Below are 18,341 nucleotides of genomic sequence, written 5' to 3' on the forward strand. Positions count from 1 at the left end.
TTGTCGACGTGGGGCCAATGACCCTGTGCGCTTGGGCAGGGATCCCCGGGTGGGTGAACCAACAGAGGGAGCTGGGTTGCTGCCCTTGGTGCCACGGGGCTTCGCGGCCTGGCCCACAGCCACAGTCCGGGGGCTCCTGGTTGTCGTGCCAACCGAGGCCTGTGGAAGGTGGAAAGCCCCGTTCCAGGACTAGCCCTGCAGAAATCCATTCCCCAGCCAGGCCCAGTGCCGTTAAGGACAAAGCCAAATGCTCTGGTGTCCCCGTGGGCGTGGGGGCCGTGGAACAAGGGGAGGGAGGCTGAGAAATGTTTCAAAGGGCAGGAGGGGAACCAAGGGCTGAGGGCAGGCGGCTCCTCAGACCAGGAAACCCAGGGCCTCAGCCCATCCCACAGGGCAGCTGTGGGGTGTGGACAGTCCAGGGAAGTGGTGTCTGTTCGGGCTCCCTGCACAGGCCACGGGACCCGCTCTGAAGCAGGGAGAGAGGAAGCCCGTGGCGGATGGGGAGACGGGGCTGAGAAGCCACAAGGGTGAACTGTCGCCCTCCTGCCAAGATGGCAGCGGGCAAGGAGACTAGACAGTTCTGTGCCCTGCAGAGCCTTGGCCGGCTGGGCTTTCTGTCACGACCAGCACCGAGGCGAGAGGAGCAGGTGTCTGGAACACGCGGGCCCAGGGCCCGTCGGACACGACATGGCAGGAGTTATGTGTGGAGCAGGCGGGGCAGAGAGGCTGATGTGCCAGGTGAACTCCCAGCCGGGGCTGGCACACCCAGTCCCAGCTGCCGCGTAAGGTCCTGGTCTGTGAACCCGGCCCTCTGCCGGGGGCGTCAGACCCACTCACGGGAGCAGCTGGCGCCCAGCCTCAATGGGCTTCTCCAAACCCTAAAGCCCAGGGGGTCTGGCTGGCCCTGGCTGGCACTGGGCGTCGGAGTTCAGATTTGGAATTCGAAGGGCCCCTGGAGAAGTGGAGCATCGGCCTGAACGCACTAGAGACGAGCGCCCCACCTGCGTGTGTGGGGGCAGCCCGCCCCCCAGGCTTCCATCCCGGACTGGGGGCTCAGGCGAAAGCTGTGCCCGGGCGCCGTGGAAACCAGGCGGGCCCAGTTCACACTAGAGACCTTTATTTGTAGGGTTGTTCTGCGCGACCGCTCTTTACACACACACCGGCCCCACGCCCTCCCCTCAGCGACAGCCTGGGCAGCAGCAGCAAGGCGGGGGGACCAGACAGGGGCCCTGGGTTACAGGACCCGCCCCCCCAGCACTTTCCCGCAGCCCCTCGCCCCCCGGCACAGGCCGGCTCTGACTCCCGCTCCCCCGACCCGCTTTTCTGCGCAGCGTCGGCCTGTGGTGACCGGGAGGCCGGTTTGCGCCACGGGCTTCATTGAGCGCAGGCAGGCGGGATCGGTGGAGGGCAGGGTCCGAATCAGCCCCGGGCCGGGCAGCCGCGGCGCCTCCATGTGGGGGGGTCTTCTCTTCAGACAGTAGAGGGATGGGCGTGGAGAGGAGGGGCTGGGAGCGGGGGCCTCGTGGGGCCGTGTCTCGCGCCAAAGGGGCTCAGGCGGCATTTGCAGCGGCACTTTTAAAGGGGCTTCCTTGGGCTGGGGCAGCGCCACACCATGGGCCACCTCTGGGGGGCGCTGCGCAGGGGGGCTGTGCATGGGAGGTGCCTGGGAGACAGAGACCCATGCTGGTGAACGAGACCAGCCACCCTGCTATGGGGAACATGTGCCGAGCCCTCCGGTTGTCCCCTTTATGGCACCTCCCCTTCCTCTTCCTCCTGGCGCGGGGGCACCTCAGGCTGCTGCCCCTGGTGACGGGCCTGGCGACGGTCTCGGTGGTGGCTGTGGGCAGAGGTGGTGGTCCACGGATGGCTGTGGATACTGGCTCCATGGTCGTGAGGGTGATGGGCGGCGCTGTCATGAGAAGACAGCGTCTCTTCCACCTCGGGAAGCTGCGTGACATTTTTATGTGGCTCTGCCGTGCTGTTTGCCTGGGAAGGTCATATCAGGGCGGGTGTGTTACACAGACAGACATGTGTGTACTCTGCACTGGAATGACTTGGCATGGAGTTCTTGTCACCACCGCCCCCTACTGGATACAGTCAGTCAGAGTGGTATCATATGCCCTATACTGTCAACAGGGAGTGGAGAGTCTCTGATGGGGACTAAATTAGCTCTTACCACGCCAGAGATAGATCTTGGAGTCATTGTGGCTAGCTCTCTGAAAACCTCTGCTCAGCATGCAGCGGCGGTCAAAAAAGCCAACAGAACGTTGAAAACTATTAGGAAAGGCCTAGATAATAAGACAGCAAATATCTTAATGCCATTATGTAAATCCATGGCATGGAATACTGTGTGAAGTTCTGGTGACTCCATCTTAAAAAAAGAATTGGAAAAAGTGCAGAGAAGGGGCACAAAAGGAGGCAAGATATAGAGGAGCTTCCATATGAGGAGAGATTAAAAAAAGTTGGGATGGCTGAATTTAGAAAAGAAATGACTAATTTTGACTAATTATTAATAGGCAGCAGGTTTAAAGCAAATGAAAGGAAGTATTTCTTCCCACAGCACAGTCAACCTGTGGAACTCCTTGCCAGAGGATTTGGTGAAGACTTTAACAGGGTTCAAAAAAGAACTAGATACATTCATGTAGATTAGGTCCATCAACGGCTATTAGCCAGGATGGGCCCGGACACAGCCCTGTGCTCTGCGTGTCCCTCGTCTCTGACTGCCGGATGCTGTGAGTGGATGATGGGATGAGTCACCTGAAAACTGCCCTGTCCTGTTCATTCTCTCTGAAGCCTCAGGCGCCAGCCTGAAGACAGGACACTGGGCTAGATGGACCATTGGTCTGACCCAATACGGCCGGTCTTATGTCCTTCTCATAAACCCTATACTGCCAACCAAGAGTGGAGAGTTTCATCTACTGCATTAGCCAGTGCCTGTGCTATCTTCCTGCTGCTGCCCTGAGGTCTCTGGGGTGCAGCATAGCGACCATGGTTCGGGATGGGGCAGATGAGGCCTCCAACCCGCCTGCCCCGGGAGTGGTTCCTTACCTCCTGGGTGCTGTTGGAGTAGAAGGAGCAGTTGCCGCAAAAGTCCTTGGCGTGAGTGACGCGCACAGCCGACTCGACGTAGCGTAAGTGCAGGAAGCTGTAGGGCAGAGGGATGTGGAAAGCCAGCCGGCCGCACCTGCAGAGCGAAGTCTGGGGATGAGCTACGGAGGCTGGCGGCCCAGGGTGAGCCTTGTGGCTCAGAAAGACGCACAGGGCAGAAACTCAGCTTGGCTCTTATTCCTACAGGCCTTTCCCTACCTCTCCTGCCCCCTTCTCCCCCCCGCTCCAAACCACACTGGGAAATTCACACCTCTCTCCGCAGGTTGCAAAGGAGAGCAGCCTCGGCATCCCTGCGTACAGATGGGGAAACTGAGGCACAAAGCGAGAGAAGTGACTCACCCAAGGTCAGCCCAGCCAGCAGACCAGTGGCAGGGCTGGGAATAGAACCTGTGGCCGTGCAGGCTGGGGTCACAGGTGGGGTGTGGTGGGGGGGCTGGGTGGAAGGAACGGAGGGAGGAGAGGGAGTGTTGCTAACACTCTTCTGAAGCACGCAAGGGCCCCCCACCACTGAGCTAGAGGACTGCCAAGCCCTTTGGGGTACAAGGGCAGCTGGGGCAACGTTCCTTCTAATATTTTCCCTCCATGTGCAGAATAAGGTGTGTTCTGCGCACCAGGGCATTCCCAGATGTGCACCACCAGTAGGAGGCTGCGGGGGCTCTGCTACTCAGTGGGCCGCCCAGGCGCTCAGCTGGCAGGGAGCACTGCGCTGGGGGCTGCGGACCTGGCCCCCCCTCGGCGACTCAGGGAAAGGTCTGACGGGAGGAGAAGCACAGGCCGGCTCCAGAGACCCGTGGGGACTGGCAGCTCCAGGGTGCATCGGGGACATCGCAAAGATGTGGCACGGGGGAGCCCCCCCAAACCCTCTCCCCAAGGCTTGCGACCTTCGAAGGCTGAATCCTTCCCTCTGTTTTCCGGGCAGCTGCCAGCCCCTCCAGCGGCCTTGCAGCATAGCCCAGGGCAGGCTGCTGACTCTGCTGTGTGATTAGCACCCCCCCGCTGCCCCGCCGGCCCCTCCACTGGCCAGAGTCCACGGGGCAGGCGATAGCGGCAAGCTGGGACAACGCGGCGGCCGCGGGAGCAGGTTGCACAACCCACAGCCCCGTGGCCGAGCTGGGCAGGGGAGCAGCCGGGAAAAGGAGGCCCTTGCGGGGAGAGGGACGGGCACAGACACAGGGGAGGGCCAATAACGAGCCCCTCCCCCCGGGCGTTCGCCGTGGAGGGCGCGGCCGGCTCCGGCCTGGTTTCTCAGAAACAGGGCAAGCAGCCGGGGCTGGTGCCCACGGGCGGGTTCGACCCCCGGCCAGCGGGTACGTGGCCATGTCGGCGCAGCGGCTGTCGCGCGAGCAGCGGGATAAGACATCACCCCCGCTTGGCCTTGCTCTAGTTCTGTCCAGCATCCCGGCGCACTTCCCTGGCACCAGCTAACCTCCCGTCCCCCGCAGCGAGGGGGGGCTGAGGGGCAGAGCGGTGAACTCACCGGCACTCAGCACGCGAGCGGCGAAGCTGCAAACCGAACCCCGGAATCCTGGCTCCCAGGCCAATAACCACTAGGCCACACTCCCCTCTGCCCGTCAGGAATAGAGCCCAGGAATCCTGACGGCTCCTTCCCTGTGGGTGTCCCTGTGCTACATTCTCCCCCCAGCCCGGCTCTCGCCCTGGCTGGTTGGAGGGTTTAGCCAGGTCCCTGGAGCGCCCTGGCAGGATGTGCTCTGTACAGCTCTGCCTTGCTCAGGACCTGGGATAAGCCCTCGAGGGGGTGGGGCCCTGAGGAGGGGCGGCCGGGTCCTAGGCGCTCACCGGTCATAGATGAGGAAGTCGTCTTTATCCCCGTCCAGGATCTGCCAGACGTCCGGCTCCAGGAGCTCCTGCTGGTAAACGGGGACGCCCTTCGGGGCCTGGCGCTTCAGCTGCCAGTACATGGCCCTGGAGAGCGCCGCCTTCTCGTTCACGATCATGTAGCTGATGTCCGTCAGCCCGTCCCGGGACAGCTTCGCCCGCAAGCCACCGAGGCTGGGGGGGGATGAGGGTGAGGAACAGGGCCACGGGGTCTGCCTCTTGCTAATGCTCTGTGGCACAACCCCCCCCCCCGCCCCACCTGGCACCTCCAGCACATGCACCAGAGAGGAAGGACATGGCATTGCCCCGCATTGCTGCCCCAGGGAACGAAAGGGGGGGTCCCCGGGCCTCCCCATAGTGTCTGCCAGCAAAGGGGTCAGGTATAATTCGCGCTGTTTGCTCCCACTCCCCTGGGGCCGGGCTAGCTCCGTCTCCTGCCCTCCCGGTGCCTCTGTGCAGTGCCCGGCCCCGCCCCGCCCAGGCTCACCTGTGGGCTTGCTTCAGGCAGAACTGTCAGCTGGCTTTCAGCAGCGCCACCACCGTCACCCGCCCCAGCTCCCCTTTCATCGGGGCCGTCCCGTTGATCTCCCACTGTGGAGCCGGCTGGCAGATCCGGGTCTTGTTCTCGGCCACGTCTTCCGGCGTGGCCACCACCAGGCCCAGCAGGGTGGCCATGGCTAGGGCAGCAAGCCCCATCCTCGCCGGCCCGCTCCCAAGCCTGGGGAGCAAGAGGCGTGTTAGAGATGGGGGGCGTCGCTCTTGCACAAGCAGAAGGGCCGCAGCTGAGACACATGCAGCCGTGTTTCCCCCAGCAGAGCTCCAGGGTAGCTCAGACACGCACTCTGAAATGCAGCCACCTCTGGGGTGGAACACAGCCCCTGTGATCCACAGCAGTGCCCCTCAGCAGAAGGGGAGAATTCCACAGCCAGAGGAAAGAGAAGAGTCTAATTCCCCGTCGGCTTGGCCCCCTCAGGCAAACACTCCTCCTCTTAGGGACTGCTGGGGAATCTCTACATTAATTCTCAGCCAAAATACAGCCTCTCCAGCAGCGCAACACCCTCTCATGCCAGGCCAGGGCATTGAAGTCAACACCAACTCCACAGAGAGGCCCTTGCTGTATCAGCCCTCTTTGGGCTGATAGTCCCAGTCGCTTGTAACCCAGCTGATGTCAGTGAGGTGTAACCTATCCTGAAAGGACCCTGATGTTTTAAAAAATATATTAGCAAGTTACTTGACTATATAAAATCCACTGGCAGGGAGTCCCACAAGTTAACGTGCAGGTATCATAAAGAAACACTCTGGCTACCAGCCATGGAAAAACTTGCCAGCTGTCTACACTGGCCACTTGAATTTGCGCAAGAACACTGACGATCTCATATAAGATTGTCAGTGTTCTTGCACAAAAACTATGCTGCTCCCGTTCAGGAAAAAGCCCTCTTGCGCAAATGTATTTTGAGCTAAAAACTGTTTTGCGCAAAAAAGCCCCGATGGCGAAAATGGCGATCGGGGCTTTCTTGCGCAAAACTGCGTCTAGATCGGCACGGACGCTTTTCCGCAAGAAGTGCTTTTGCGCAAAAGCGTCCTGCCAATCTAGACGCTCTTTTCCGCAAATGCTTTTAATGGAAAAACTTCTCCGTTAAAAGCATTTGTGGAAAATCATGCCAGTCTAGATGCAGCCAATCTGTTCTCTGGGGATCCTGCCAGAGACCTAGAGATCCACAGATAATCAACCCCTTTCTTCCCTCACCCCATACACAGTTGTTCAGGGGTGGAGAGAAAGTTTCCATTTCCAAACAAAACCCAATTAACCCAGGCCCAGGCCCCCCGCTCGCACTGTTGACGTTGTTGTGAAGGCTCAGCTGAGCCCATTGGCACAAACACGTCCTACTTCAAAGGAATAAGAGCCTCCGGAAAAGGGCGCTTTTTCCGGAGGATCGGGGCCAGTCTAGACGCTCTTTTCCGGCTTTTTTAAAAGCCGGAAAAAAGCGGCGGACATTTTTATTTAAATGCCGCGGGGGATATTTAAATCCCCCGCGGATTTCCCTACGACGACTCGTGAAATTTACATGCCCCTTCCGGAAAAGGGGCCAGTGTAGACGTAGCCATGGAGACCAGACACAGACGTGGGGCCGAGGAAGCCAGGGACCAAAACTTCATGACAATGCTGTTTGCTCCCCCCATCCTCTCCCATTGCTCCAAGCACGTCACCCCTTCCTGGAACCCATCACTGCTTGCTCCCTGGAGGTGAGCTCTGCCCTCCCCGCCTGCCCCGTCCCCTCTCCTCACTGCTTCCTTCGCCCCAAAAGCCCAATCTCTGCCGCATCCTCCAGGCCAGGCATCTGTCTGGCTCCCCGCACAGCCCTCCTCAAATCCCACAGGGCCTGCGGGGCTGAACGAAGTGTCACAAGCGCTAGGCCCTGTGGCTGGCTCTGCCACCGACTCCTGCGTGACCTTGTCCAAGTCACTTAATGGCCTCAGCCACCCAGTCTTCTGCTCAGCGGTTGTCTCCTTCTCGCTACCTGTGGGCTGGGCTGGTTAGACCGTACGGTCTTTGGGGGTGGGGGTTTCTCACTGTAGTGCCCGGCCTGTGGCTGGGATCCTGGTGGGAGGTGGGCTGCAGCGCCTCCCACTGATTCCTCCTTAGCCTCCAGTACCCCACGGAGCAAGGCCCAAGAGCCGGCACAGGGGCCCAAGCTTGGGAGGGCAGGAAGGGCCGTTGCTCCCGGCTCTGCTTTCTGAGCAAAACCCACTCCAAGGTGACCCGTTCTCCCAGGGCTGTTCTAGTTCTCCTGGCCGGACTCACAGCCCATCCCGCCGCAGGAAGGGGGGAGGTGCCCTGGATTTAGAAAGACCCTCCAGCTCTCCCGTGCTGCACATGCTCCCTGCAAGCTACATGCCTGTCCCCCCACAGCTCTGCCCCCGCTCAGAGATTCCAGAGATGCACCCGCAGCCTGGCCCCTGGCCCCCTCCAGCTCTGTGCTCCGGCCCCACAGCCAGGGGACACGGCAGGCACGACGCTGCCCTTAAATCTGCTCCTAACGAGCGGGCCGCGGCGACGACACGTGCTCTGCGTTCAGCAGTGGGCACGGCTGGCTCGCTCCCCCTGTGCAGGGCGCCAGCTGGAACCGAGCCAAGCGAGGGGAGTTGGGTTTTTATGAATGGCCGGGGAGCTGGGCCTGACCCCGCGCCGCCACCATCCTGGCAGCAGCTGCTGGCGCCGGGACAACTATGCCCGGCTACACAGAAATTCCCCTCCAGGCGGCTCCACCTGCCAGTAACTCCGGCCCCGGTCCCGCTGCGGCTGGCCACGCAGGAATGCAAAGAGGGTGCTGGACAGGACTGGAGTCTAAGGCTTTGGCGCCTCCGACCCGCGACCTGCCCCCACCGGCAAAGGGCTCACGCAGGACGGTGGGGAGCAGAGCCAAGCAGGGACTGGCTGGACCTGCAGTTCGTTCAGGGGTTGCCTTCCCGGTTTGCTGCTTGCGGAGCTGGGCCCGGGGGGATTAAACACCCAAGTTGCTGCTTCATGCGGAGAGACCTGGGCCCCGCAGAACAGCTGCAGGCAGGGCTGAGTCCCTGCTTCCCCTGCAGGCAGGGCTGGTCTCACCCTCCGCTCAGGAAGGAAACAGGCTCTGGACAGAGGGGGCTGCGAGGGCCTTGGCACCAGTAGGCACCAGGCTTCTGCCCGCCACACACTCCGCAGTCAGGGCAGCCAGAGGACACTCCCCATTTTCACCCGGCCCGGAGAGGTGTTGCCGTGGTCAGGGCCCCCTGCAGTAACACGCAGGTCCCAGGCACAGGCTCCCAGATCTCCGGCCTGAGCCAGGGCATCCACATGGCAATTGTGCGGCCCAGCAGCTGACCGGGGCCAGCACCGCCGTGAAGCGGGACTTTTATTGCCGTGTAGACGCCCCCCCCCCCCACACACACACATTCAATCAAACACCAGAAGATCGACCGCTGCAGCATCAACCCTCCGGTCAGTCCAGACAAGCCCTAGGACCCTCAGCATGCGGGCGAGCCACCCAGGGAGAGAATTCTCTGCAGTAACTCGGGGTCCTCCCCACCCATTGGCTGCCCGTAGTCACAGAACAGCAGCGTCATTATCTTCTGCTTCAGCGTATCCAGGTGGGAAGTTGGGGGGTGTTAGCCCCCTCTACTGCCCTTGCGAGGCTGTGCAGGGCATCGCTCCCTCGGCTGGTTAGACACCTTCCCCTCTTTTCAAGCCTAAACAGATTGCTACCCAGTTTAGATCCCTAGGGACAAGACCTGAGCCAATCTGATGCGCCGGGCAGATAATGTAACTGTCACTGGGCAGATCTGAACCTGGGACCTTCGTGTAGGAGCCGCTACAGCTGGAGCAATAAAGCCGGCTGACTCTCAGGTGAGGCTGTAGAGCTCCCTTGTTCGTACCACGCGCTGTAAGTGGTCTGCGTGCCCCTCCATAGGACAGTGACCACACGAGGCGAGGGGGTTACTCCTGCTCCAGGGGAGCCGTGGAGGAAGTGGGTCTCTCCGAGGGGCCTGGAGGAGAAAAGAGACGAGGGCTGGGCAGGCAGAGAGTCGGAGGAGCCCAGCCCAGGAAGCAGCAGGAAAGACAGCGGCAGTGATGGACAGGGAGCCAACGCGGGAGCACACGCAGAGGCAGGGCTGGGCAGCCCAGCAGCGTGCACCGTGGCAGACTTGCACCGGGCAGGCGGCACTGGGGGCTGTGGGTATGTGCCGCACGGCGGCAGGCAGAGACTCGGACACGGATGGGTTCGGACAGCTCCATCCAGGGGGAGGAAGGAGCTCGTTTCACGGCTGGTGTGTCTGAATACCTTCGCTGCGGCAGGGGATCGGCTGCCAACTGGGCCGGAGCAGGAAATGCTCTGCCTCCATCTCGCAGGGCTCGTGCGCCTCTGCTGGGTCAATTCATCCCGTGCGACGGGGAAGGCTCTGGTGTCCGCTCGCACGGGGCCCCTCGTGCCAGGGTGCGGGGCAGCACGCTGGCTGCAGGGGATTGTGGGATACTGGCTGGCATCACAGGGAGTTCTGGGTCAATGGCTCCACATTTCTCCTGATCCGTCCCATCGTTCGTACACCAGGGCACAGCGATCAGCAGCGTCTGAGGACGTTGTCGACGTGGGGCCAATGACCCTGTGCGCTTGGGCAGGGATCCCCGGGTGGGTGAACCAACAGAGGGAGCTGGGTTGCTGCCCTTGGTGCCACGGGGCTTCGCGGCCTGGCCCACAGCCACAGTCCGGGGGCTCCTGGTTGTCGTGCCAACCGAGGCCTGTGGAAGGTGGAAAGCCCCGTTCCAGGACTAGCCCTGCAGAAATCCATTCCCCAGCCAGGCCCAGTGCCGTTAAGGACAAAGCCAAATGCTCTGGTGTCCCCGTGGGCGTGGGGGCCGTGGAACAAGGGGAGGGAGGCTGAGAAATGTTTCAAAGGGCAGGAGGGGAACCAAGGGCTGAGGGCAGGCGGCTCCTCAGACCAGGAAACCCAGGGCCTCAGCCCATCCCACAGGGCAGCTGTGGGGTGTGGACAGTCCAGGGAAGTGGTGTCTGTTCGGGCTCCCTGCACAGGCCACGGGACCCGCTCTGAAGCAGGGAGAGAGGAAGCCCGTGGCGGATGGGGAGACGGGGCTGAGAAGCCACAAGGGTGAACTGTCGCCCTCCTGCCAAGATGGCAGCGGGCAAGGAGACTAGACAGTTCTGTGCCCTGCAGAGCCTTGGCCGGCTGGGCTTTCTGTCACGACCAGCACCGAGGCGAGAGGAGCAGGTGTCTGGAACACGCGGGCCCAGGGCCCGTCGGACACGACATGGCAGGAGTTATGTGTGGAGCAGGCGGGGCAGAGAGGCTGATGTGCCAGGTGAACTCCCAGCCGGGGCTGGCACACCCAGTCCCAGCTGCCGCGTAAGGTCCTGGTCTGTGAACCCGGCCCTCTGCCGGGGGCGTCAGACCCACTCACGGGAGCAGCTGGCGCCCAGCCTCAATGGGCTTCTCCAAACCCTAAAGCCCAGGGGGTCTGGCTGGCCCTGGCTGGCACTGGGCGTCGGAGTTCAGATTTGGAATTCGAAGGGCCCCTGGAGAAGTGGAGCATCGGCCTGAACGCACTAGAGACGAGCGCCCCACCTGCGTGTGTGGGGGCAGCCCGCCCCCCAGGCTTCCATCCCGGACTGGGGGCTCAGGCGAAAGCTGTGCCCGGGCGCCGTGGAAACCAGGCGGGCCCAGTTCACACTAGAGACCTTTATTTGTAGGGTTGTTCTGCGCGACCGCTCTTTACACACACACCGGCCCCACGCCCTCCCCTCAGCGACAGCCTGGGCAGCAGCAGCAAGGCGGGGGGACCAGACAGGGGCCCTGGGTTACAGGACCCGCCCCCCCAGCACTTTCCCGCAGCCCCTCGCCCCCCGGCACAGGCCGGCTCTGACTCCCGCTCCCCCGACCCGCTTTTCTGCGCAGCGTCGGCCTGTGGTGACCGGGAGGCCGGTTTGCGCCACGGGCTTCATTGAGCGCAGGCAGGCGGGATCGGTGGAGGGCAGGGTCCGAATCAGCCCCGGGCCGGGCAGCCGCGGCGCCTCCATGTGGGGGGGTCTTCTCTTCAGACAGTAGAGGGATGGGCGTGGAGAGGAGGGGCTGGGAGCGGGGGCCTCGTGGGGCCGTGTCTCGCGCCAAAGGGGCTCAGGCGGCATTTGCAGCGGCACTTTTAAAGGGGCTTCCTTGGGCTGGGGCAGCGCCACACCATGGGCCACCTCTGGGGGGCGCTGCGCAGGGGGGCTGTGCATGGGAGGTGCCTGGGAGACAGAGACCCATGCTGGTGAACGAGACCAGCCACCCTGCTATGGGGAACATGTGCCGAGCCCTCCGGTTGTCCCCTTTATGGCACCTCCCCTTCCTCTTCCTCCTGGCGCGGGGGCACCTCAGGCTGCTGCCCCTGGTGACGGGCCTGGCGACGGTCTCGGTGGTGGCTGTGGGCAGAGGTGGTGGTCCACGGATGGCTGTGGATACTGGCTCCATGGTCGTGAGGGTGATGGGCGGCGCTGTCATGAGAAGACAGCGTCTCTTCCACCTCGGGAAGCTGCGTGACATTTTTATGTGGCTCTGCCGTGCTGTTTGCCTGGGAAGGTCATATCAGGGCGGGTGTGTTACACAGACAGACATGTGTGTACTCTGCACTGGAATGACTTGGCATGGAGTTCTTGTCACCACCGCCCCCTACTGGATACAGTCAGTCAGAGTGGTATCATATGCCCTATACTGTCAACAGGGAGTGGAGAGTCTCTGATGGGGACTAAATTAGCTCTTACCACGCCAGAGATAGATCTTGGAGTCATTGTGGCTAGCTCTCTGAAAACCTCTGCTCAGCATGCAGCGGCGGTCAAAAAAGCCAACAGAACGTTGAAAACTATTAGGAAAGGCCTAGATAATAAGACAGCAAATATCTTAATGCCATTATGTAAATCCATGGCATGGAATACTGTGTGAAGTTCTGGTGACTCCATCTTAAAAAAAGAATTGGAAAAAGTGCAGAGAAGGGGCACAAAAGGAGGCAAGATATAGAGGAGCTTCCATATGAGGAGAGATTAAAAAAAGTTGGGATGGCTGAATTTAGAAAAGAAATGACTAATTTTGACTAATTATTAATAGGCAGCAGGTTTAAAGCAAATGAAAGGAAGTATTTCTTCCCACAGCACAGTCAACCTGTGGAACTCCTTGCCAGAGGATTTGGTGAAGACTTTAACAGGGTTCAAAAAAGAACTAGATACATTCATGTAGATTAGGTCCATCAACGGCTATTAGCCAGGATGGGCCCGGACACAGCCCTGTGCTCTGCGTGTCCCTCGTCTCTGACTGCCGGATGCTGTGAGTGGATGATGGGATGAGTCACCTGAAAACTGCCCTGTCCTGTTCATTCTCTCTGAAGCCTCAGGCGCCAGCCTGAAGACAGGACACTGGGCTAGATGGACCATTGGTCTGACCCAATACGGCCGGTCTTATGTCCTTCTCATAAACCCTATACTGCCAACCAAGAGTGGAGAGTTTCATCTACTGCATTAGCCAGTGCCTGTGCTATCTTCCTGCTGCTGCCCTGAGGTCTCTGGGGTGCAGCATAGCGACCATGGTTCGGGATGGGGCAGATGAGGCCTCCAACCCGCCTGCCCCGGGAGTGGTTCCTTACCTCCTGGGTGCTGTTGGAGTAGAAGGAGCAGTTGCCGCAAAAGTCCTTGGCGTGAGTGACGCGCACAGCCGACTCGACGTAGCGTAAGTGCAGGAAGCTGTAGGGCAGAGGGATGTGGAAAGCCAGCCGGCCGCACCTGCAGAGCGAAGTCTGGGGATGAGCTACGGAGGCTGGCGGCCCAGGGTGAGCCTTGTGGCTCAGAAAGACGCACAGGGCAGAAACTCAGCTTGGCTCTTATTCCTACAGGCCTTTCCCTACCTCTCCTGCCCCCTTCTCCCCCCCGCTCCAAACCACACTGGGAAATTCACACCTCTCTCCGCAGGTTGCAAAGGAGAGCAGCCTCGGCATCCCTGCGTACAGATGGGGAAACTGAGGCACAAAGCGAGAGAAGTGACTCACCCAAGGTCAGCCCAGCCAGCAGACCAGTGGCAGGGCTGGGAATAGAACCTGTGGCCGTGCAGGCTGGGGTCACAGGTGGGGTGTGGTGGGGGGGCTGGGTGGAAGGAACGGAGGGAGGAGAGGGAGTGTTGCTAACACTCTTCTGAAGCACGCAAGGGCCCCCCACCACTGAGCTAGAGGACTGCCAAGCCCTTTGGGGTACAAGGGCAGCTGGGGCAACGTTCCTTCTAATATTTTCCCTCCATGTGCAGAATAAGGTGTGTTCTGCGCACCAGGGCATTCCCAGATGTGCACCACCAGTAGGAGGCTGCGGGGGCTCTGCTACTCAGTGGGCCGCCCAGGCGCTCAGCTGGCAGGGAGCACTGCGCTGGGGGCTGCGGACCTGGCCCCCCCTCGGCGACTCAGGGAAAGGTCTGACGGGAGGAGAAGCACAGGCCGGCTCCAGAGACCCGTGGGGACTGGCAGCTCCAGGGTGCATCGGGGACATCGCAAAGATGTGGCACGGGGGAGCCCCCCCAAACCCTCTCCCCAAGGCTTGCGACCTTCGAAGGCTGAATCCTTCCCTCTGTTTTCCGGGCAGCTGCCAGCCCCTCCAGCGGCCTTGCAGCATAGCCCAGGGCAGGCTGCTGACTCTGCTGTGTGATTAGCACCCCCCCGCTGCCCCGCCGGCCCCTCCACTGGCCAGAGTCCACGGGGCAGGCGATAGCGGCAAGCTGGGACAACGCGGCGGCCGCGGGAGCAGGTTGCACAACCCACAGCCCCGTGGCCGAGCTGGGCAGGGGAGCAGCCGGGAAAAGGAGGCCCTTGCGGGGAGAGGGACGGGCACAGACACAGGGGAGGGCCAATAACGAGCCCCTCCCCCCGGGCGTTCGCCGTGGAGGGCGCGGCCGGCTCCGGCCTGGTTTCTCAGAAACAGGGCAAGCAGCCGGGGCTGGTGCCCACGGGCGGGTTCGACCCCCGGCCAGCGGGTACGTGGCCATGTCGGCGCAGCGGCTGTCGCGCGAGCAGCGGGATAAGACATCACCCCCGCTTGGCCTTGCTCTAGTTCTGTCCAGCATCCCGGCGCACTTCCCTGGCACCAGCTAACCTCCCGTCCCCCGCAGCGAGGGGGGGCTGAGGGGCAGAGCGGTGAACTCACCGGCACTCAGCACGCGAGCGGCGAAGCTGCAAACCGAACCCCGGAATCCTGGCTCCCAGGCCAATAACCACTAGGCCACACTCCCCTCTGCCCGTCAGGAATAGAGCCCAGGAATCCTGACGGCTCCTTCCCTGTGGGTGTCCCTGTGCTACATTCTCCCCCCAGCCCGGCTCTCGCCCTGGCTGGTTGGAGGGTTTAGCCAGGTCCCTGGAGCGCCCTGGCAGGATGTGCTCTGTACAGCTCTGCCTTGCTCAGGACCTGGGATAAGCCCTCGAGGGGGTGGGGCCCTGAGGAGGGGCGGCCGGGTCCTAGGCGCTCACCGGTCATAGATGAGGAAGTCGTCTTTATCCCCGTCCAGGATCTGCCAGACGTCCGGCTCCAGGAGCTCCTGCTGGTAAACGGGGACGCCCTTCGGGGCCTGGCGCTTCAGCTGCCAGTACATGGCCCTGGAGAGCGCCGCCTTCTCGTTCACGATCATGTAGCTGATGTCCGTCAGCCCGTCCCGGGACAGCTTCGCCCGCAAGCCACCGAGGCTGGGGGGGGATGAGGGTGAGGAACAGGGCCACGGGGTCTGCCTCTTGCTAATGCTCTGTGGCACAACCCCCCCCCCCGCCCCACCTGGCACCTCCAGCACATGCACCAGAGAGGAAGGACATGGCATTGCCCCGCATTGCTGCCCCAGGGAACGAAAGGGGGGGTCCCCGGGCCTCCCCATAGTGTCTGCCAGCAAAGGGGTCAGGTATAATTCGCGCTGTTTGCTCCCACTCCCCTGGGGCCGGGCTAGCTCCGTCTCCTGCCCTCCCGGTGCCTCTGTGCAGTGCCCGGCCCCGCCCCGCCCAGGCTCACCTGTGGGCTTGCTTCAGGCAGAACTGTCAGCTGGCTTTCAGCAGCGCCACCACCGTCACCCGCCCCAGCTCCCCTTTCATCGGGGCCGTCCCGTTGATCTCCCACTGTGGAGCCGGCTGGCAGATCCGGGTCTTGTTCTCGGCCACGTCTTCCGGCGTGGCCACCACCAGGCCCAGCAGGGTGGCCATGGCTAGGGCAGCAAGCCCCATCCTCGCCGGCCCGCTCCCAAGCCTGGGGAGCAAGAGGCGTGTTAGAGATGGGGGGCGTCGCTCTTGCACAAGCAGAAGGGCCGCAGCTGAGACACATGCAGCCGTGTTTCCCCCAGCAGAGCTCCAGGGTAGCTCAGACACGCACTCTGAAATGCAGCCACCTCTGGGGTGGAACACAGCCCCTGTGATCCACAGCAGTGCCCCTCAGCAGAAGGGGAGAATTCCACAGCCAGAGGAAAGAGAAGAGTCTAATTCCCCGTCGGCTTGGCCCCCTCAGGCAAACACTCCTCCTCTTAGGGACTGCTGGGGAATCTCTACATTAATTCTCAGCCAAAATACAGCCTCTCCAGCAGCGCAACACCCTCTCATGCCAGGCCAGGGCATTGAAGTCAACACCAACTCCACAGAGAGGCCCTTGCTGTATCAGCCCTCTTTGGGCTGATAGTCCCAGTCGCTTGTAACCCAGCTGATGTCAGTGAGGTGTAACCTATCCTGAAAGGACCCTGATGTTTTAAAAAATATATTAGCAAGTTACTTGACTATATAAAATCCACTGGCAGGGAGTCCCACAAGTTAACGTGCAGGTATCATAAAGAAACACTCTGGCTACCAGCCATGGAAAAACTTGCCAGCTGTCTACACTGGCCACTTGAATTTGCGCAAGAACACTGACGATCTCATATAAGATTGTCAGTGTTCTTGCACAAAAACTATGCTGCTCCCGTTCAGGAAAAAGCCCTCTTGCGCAAATGTATTTTGAGCTAAAAACTGTTTTGCGCAAAAAAGCCCCGATGGCGAAAATGGCGATCGGGGCTTTCTTGCGCAAAACTGCGTCTAGATCGGCACGGACGCTTTTCCGCAAGAAGTGCTTTTGCGCAAAAGCGTCCTGCCAATCTAGACGCTCTTTTCCGCAAATGCTTTTAATGGAAAAACTTCTCCGTTAAAAGCATTTGTGGAAAATCATGCCAGTCTAGATGCAGCCAATCTGTTCTCTGGGGATCCTGCCAGAGACCTAGAGATCCACAGATAATCAACCCCTTTCTTCCCTCACCCCATACACAGTTGTTCAGGGGTGGAGAGAAAGTTTCCATTTCCAAACAAAACCCAATTAACCCAGGCCCAGGCCCCCCGCTCGCACTGTTGACGTTGTTGTGAAGGCTCAGCTGAGCCCATTGGCACAAACACGTCCTACTTCAAAGGAATAAGAGCCTCCGGAAAAGGGCGCTTTTTCCGGAGGATCGGGGCCAGTCTAGACGCTCTTTTCCGGCTTTTTTAAAAGCCGGAAAAAAGCGGCGGACATTTTTATTTAAATGCCGCGGGGGATATTTAAATCCCCCGCGGATTTCCCTACGACGACTCGTGAAATTTACATGCCCCTTCCGGAAAAGGGGCCAGTGTAGACGTAGCCATGGAGACCAGACACAGACGTGGGGCCGAGGAAGCCAGGGACCAAAACTTCATGACAATGCTGTTTGCTCCCCCCATCCTCTCCCATTGCTCCAAGCACGTCACCCCTTCCTGGAACCCATCACTGCTTGCTCCCTGGAGGTGAGCTCTGCCCTCCCCGCCTGCCCCGTCCCCTCTCCTCACTGCTTCCTTCGCCCCAAAAGCCCAATCTCTGCCGCATCCTCCAGGCCAGGCATCTGTCTGGCTCCCCGCACAGCCCTCCTCAAATCCCACAGGGCCTGCGGGGCTGAACGAAGTGTCACAAGCGCTAGGCCCTGTGGCTGGCTCTGCCACCGACTCCTGCGTGACCTTGTCCAAGTCACTTAATGGCCTCAGCCACCCAGTCTTCTGCTCAGCGGTTGTCTCCTTCTCGCTACCTGTGGGCTGGGCTGGTTAGACCGTACGGTCTTTGGGGGTGGGGGTTTCTCACTGTAGTGCCCGGCCTGTGGCTGGGATCCTGGTGGGAGGTGGGCTGCAGCGCCTCCCACTGATTCCTCCTTAGCCTCCAGTACCCCACGGAGCAAGGCCCAAGAGCCGGCACAGGGGCCCAAGCTTGGGAGGGCAGGAAGGGCCGTTGCTCCCGGCTCTGCTTTCTGAGCAAAACCCACTCCAAGGTGACCCGTTCTCCCAGGGCTGTTCTAGTTCTCCTGGCCGGACTCACAGCCCATCCCGCCGCAGGAAGGGGGGAGGTGCCCTGGATTTAGAAAGACCCTCCAGCTCTCCCGTGCTGCACATGCTCCCTGCAAGCTACATGCCTGTCCCCCCACAGCTCTGCCCCCGCTCAGAGATTCCAGAGATGCACCCGCAGCCTGGCCCCTGGCCCCCTCCAGCTCTGTGCTCCGGCCCCACAGCCAGGGGACACGGCAGGCACGACGCTGCCCTTAAATCTGCTCCTAACGAGCGGGCCGCGGCGACGACACGTGCTCTGCGTTCAGCAGTGGGCACGGCTGGCTCGCTCCCCCTGTGCAGGGCGCCAGCTGGAACCGAGCCAAGCGAGGGGAGTTGGGTTTTTATGAATGGCCGGGGAGCTGGGCCTGACCCCGCGCCGCCACCATCCTGGCAGCAGCTGCTGGCGCCGGGACAACTATGCCCGGCTACACAGAAATTCCCCTCCAGGCGGCTCCACCTGCCAGTAACTCCGGCCCCGGTCCCGCTGCGGCTGGCCACGCAGGAATGCAAAGAGGGTGCTGGACAG

At 61.2% G+C, this 18,341-nt stretch overlaps 2 pseudogenes; both read right to left on the reverse strand.

The window, feature by feature from the left end:
* Positions 1-1,100: 1,100 nt before the first annotated feature.
* LOC142830529 (selenoprotein Pb-like) lies at positions 1,101-5,661 on the reverse strand (annotated as a pseudogene).
* A 5,499-nt stretch (positions 5,662-11,160) lies between these two features.
* LOC142830530 (selenoprotein Pb-like) lies at positions 11,161-15,722 on the reverse strand (annotated as a pseudogene).
* Between the last annotated feature and the right edge of the window lie 2,619 nt (positions 15,723-18,341).

The sequence above is a fragment of the Pelodiscus sinensis genome, chromosome 9 (assembly GCF_049634645.1).
Source record: "Pelodiscus sinensis isolate JC-2024 chromosome 9, ASM4963464v1, whole genome shotgun sequence".
In the NCBI taxonomy this organism is placed as follows: domain Eukaryota; kingdom Metazoa; phylum Chordata; order Testudines; family Trionychidae; genus Pelodiscus; species Pelodiscus sinensis.